The 4,391-nt window shown below is 35.6% G+C and overlaps 1 pseudogene; it reads right to left on the bottom strand.

Moving 5' to 3' along the window:
* Window positions 1-1,455: 1,455 nt before the first annotated feature.
* Window positions 1,456-3,511, bottom strand: LOC149160520 (putative boron transporter 2; annotated as a pseudogene).
* Window positions 3,512-4,391: the final 880 nt, after the last annotated feature.

Genomic DNA, 4,391 nt, shown 5'->3' with positions numbered 1-4,391 from the left:
TTACTCCAGCCTATGTTGGAAAGTTATAAAAGGATGACTAGTGCAATCAATCCATTCCTTTTAGCCCTGGATTTGTTTCAGTTTAAAACAGAAGTATACAAATATACTTGTCCAATGTCTACTGCTACTGAGCATTAGTTAATTCATAAGAAAGTATGTAAACATACAAACATAAATTCACACTCATGAATATCCCAACTTTCTATCAAGTGCTATGACTAGTGATGGAAATCACAATTATTTTCAAAAGCCTAGAATCATGCCTAAGCATCCTCTATGAATGACCCAACGCCTTCCTGGTTAGCTCTCTACATTAAAGTTGCAACAAACAATATGACATTAGGCATGGCTTGAAAGTAACAAACCGCTGTAGAACTCAGGCATAGATGGCTAGTGCAGACCGTGTTTTCAAGATATCGGTTAGAAAATCCATAGCATATAATAGCACAAATTGAGAAACTCATAATGTCCTGTCTGTTGAATATTGTAGCCAATTTTCTCACAGATTATACTGCAGAGCACAAAACTGCTCATAAATTAACGTAACACACAGGCTTCATATTCCTTGAAAAATGGCTTCATATTCCTTGTTTTTCTTCAAGTTTGTTGCCATCGACCACACAAACCAGAGATAAATCATGGAGGAACTTCATTGAAAGCATGGATATATAACATTGAAATAGTAACTGCACATATTTTGAATAAAATTTGTAATGTTTTACGATTGCAAAGAAAATTAAATATGTCAAAATAAAATGTGGAATCTGAATTTGCTTTACAAGACTTAAATTATTAAAGATAATAACAAATCTTCCCAACGATTCAAGATAAATTTCATTTAACTTGAATGCATATATTCTTTATTTCCATTATCTAAATGTTTTATTGTCATGAAAAATAGATATTTCCATCTCAACATATCCTTGATCATTTGACATTGCCCTTGGTTAGTTTTTAAAGGTAATGGCTAAACATTTACAGAAGTTCTAATATTGTAAGCCTTACCATTTCCCTTTCATTTGTCAAGTTTAATTTCCACATTTTTTATTTCAATGAAACATTAAAGGTTGCAAACTTTGTGGTTAAGATCCAACTGGTAGAAGAAGGATGACTTTCTATGAAGCTCAAACCACTCACAGGACCCTTTAATACCACCATGTTTATTTGGCATGCCCAGGGTCTACAGAACCACAAGACTGACATAATATATTTCATGCTACAAGAAAACAGAAATACTTCAAGCTCAACTTCCATTACATTTTTTTACACGCACTATATGGTCTACCCTGTCCTTTGAGATGGACAGAGGTTCTTTGTGAAGACACACCAAATACAACTGAGTGACTTATGGCAAAATGATTAAATAACGATAAGCCAACGAAATATGTACTATTCAACATAAGATATGCTCACTGAAGGGAAAGATTACTGGCCGAGGATTTAGACTCCAAACACCTAATTGGAAGTTGGTTTAAGTGGCCTCAAACCAGATGCATTTGGACTCATATTTTTTCCTTGACTAACCAGAGGAATGCCTGAATGATTTTCCCCTCTGTGAGGGCTATGTGTATGTCTGATCTCACTTATACGGGGGCTATATATTTGTTTAGCTTCTGCAATTTGGGGACTTAATGCAGACTCAGATCCATGAATTGGTGTGCAATCACTCGAGCTAGTTATCCGTGGACTATATGTGTGTTTCACCTCACCGCGACTTCATGTAATCATCTCATCCAAAACTTCACCATGATTTGCACCTGTCCCCATGCTTCCTAGTCCGAACCCTTGAATTCCAGCTTCGTACAATCAATATATGTTACAGTTAAATTTATTATTGTTCATGCTACAAGGCTTATGAAATAGAATTGAGTAATATTTTTAAAATTTGTTTGATATGTGTCTTTAATTCACTGTTATATTGCATGGCATTCCAGGGGCTTCTTCATACTCTGCTACATCCAATTCTTGAAGATGTGCTCCTTTGAAAAACTTGGGAAGGATATACTGCCTCGCTGGGACTAACAAGTTACAACATGATCAATAGTGGGAAGAGAACACCATCTATAGGCACCCATGTGATACCAAAACATGCCAGAAAATAACATGTCTGGAAAATGGTGAAAGTGGCAGTTGTCTTGAAAGGCACCGTTTCAAGAAATGTAGCATGACACTCTTGAAGTACTCTGTAACCATCAGTTCAACATGATAAGCTTTGAAAACTATATTACAAGCATTAAATTCAATCACATTATAGTTTGAATAAAGTTCATACTTGTATCTATGGCTTGGAGTAGTGAAAAGAAACAATATCCTTTCCAAAAATTGATTTCCTGGCAAACTCTCTATGGCCATGAAGGCAAATTAACCCCAAAGCACAGAAGTTGGGATTTTTCTAATGATGGGCATTGCTGTAAGGCAGCCAACCGCCATCAGAGATTGCAAAAAATTACTCAATCGTTGTTCTTTCACCTCAACAGGAAGCAGGTCATCCACATCCTTGTCAACATTAAAAATTGATTCATCAACTTGGGCATCCATATTCCCAGTACTTGTGGCCAACTGAATTGTGGTATCTTTCAATTCCTTAAGTTCCTGCACAAATGGTTGGGACATGACAAGACAAATAAATAAAGGGAGAGGAAAATTAGATAAAATGAAACACCCAAACTCAAAAATAAGACCATTACCAAGGAAGGTGGAGGCTGATAAACCGGTGGGGTCTGCATTTGCTCATAAGCTTCTTGCATGTTTCCGTATAATTTCCCTAAGGTTGAATTTTTCTACATACTTTTCTAGACTGTTGTCACTAACTTGCTAAGCAGCAACTGCAACAAAAGTACTTGTAAGTTACTCATCTATAAAATGTCTGAATTGTGTCTTTTCCCTGAGAAGTTGCAATTGATAATTCCAATATATTGGTACCTGATGTTTGAGGGTAGCTAATCTTTTCGTGTGCATGGGAGATTTAGGAATAACACCATTTGAAGGAGGTATGCCAACAAGACCACATAAATTAGTTTGCCACAATAAAAGGAAAATTTATGAATCCACTAGAGATTTTTTATGGAGGTGAAAACAAAGAACGAAGAGTTAGATGAACATGTCTTCAGGAGAGCAAGAGCTCTTCCAGAATAGGGTAGCCAATGACAGTTGAACCTAAACATGAACTCTGACAAAAATTACAACATAGTTCTAAATAATATATATATATATATATATATATATATATATATATATATATATATATATATATATATATATATATATATATATATATATATATATATATATATATATATAGATAGATAGATAGATAGATATACTGAGGTAATTTGCATACCAAAAATCCTAAGAACAGTAAGTCATAATGGTATGAAGAAGGTTTTCTTAAGTTGAATTCCTTTTGTTGGGCAAGTTGGGATGCAACGGTGTGATCAAAATAATAAAGCACTGCAATCATTGTTTCCGGAATGAAAGCTCCAAAAATGTATAGCAATGGCACATCAATCATTTCCTGTGTGGAAAAATAAGTACTGTTATTGCATGGAAACGAAAACAAAAAAGGAAAAAAAAAAGGATTCTATGTTTTGAGGCGGTGGATGAAAGGAAAGATTAGTGCCTTATCATGTTTGGGCTATGGGAGCATGCATTTTATGTCAAAGGGAGAATATAAAGAAGGATTATGGGTTATAAGTAGCCAAGGATTATCCCCCTGCCTTGTGTTGTTGCCACCCCCAACCTTCCAAAGCTCGAACCAACTATCTTCCAATCAGCGGAAAGGCCAACACCATCGCCTTCCAAATCACTGAAGATTTATTGTAAGATTTATTTGGAGATCTTATATAATCCTCAGTAGACATAGGTTGTATGTACTTCCAACTCACCACCTTTCTCAATAAGCCCTTCCCTTCTATAATTCTCTAGACATATTTAGCAGCCAGGGCTCTTTCCAAGCAATGGAGATTTTAAATGTCCCATGCTCATAGCTCTTTAGGAACAACAGTTTTTTTCCATGAGACCCGAGGAATATTATTTTTTTTTCTGTTTTTCCCCAGCCCATAGGAATCTAAAACTAAGTCTTCTTACCTATTCCAGGACCCGTTTGGGAATAAAGGAAAAAAACACTCAGTACATAGGTATGGCTTCAAGTAGGGATTTCACCAGCACTAACTTACCCCCCTTGATGATAACCATCTATTACACCATATTGACATCTCCTTTTCAACCTTAGAAACCATCCACACCCATTCTATTTTTTTGCAGTCACTGAATTTAGATAAAAACTTAGCACTGCGATTACAATTGAGCTAATTGAGCACCCAGATTACAATTATTGTATTGGGGACATTGTTATTCGACTGGCATCTATTGCAAAGCTACTAGAAGTGTCT

This window comes from Pinus tabuliformis, chromosome 5_2, assembly GCF_031772625.1.
Source record: "Pinus tabuliformis cultivar Carrire ecotype Pingquan chromosome 5_2, CPIR1, whole genome shotgun sequence".
In the NCBI taxonomy this organism is placed as follows: domain Eukaryota; kingdom Viridiplantae; phylum Streptophyta; class Pinopsida; order Pinales; family Pinaceae; genus Pinus; species Pinus tabuliformis.
This window is presented reverse-complemented; position numbering and strand designations above follow the sequence as displayed.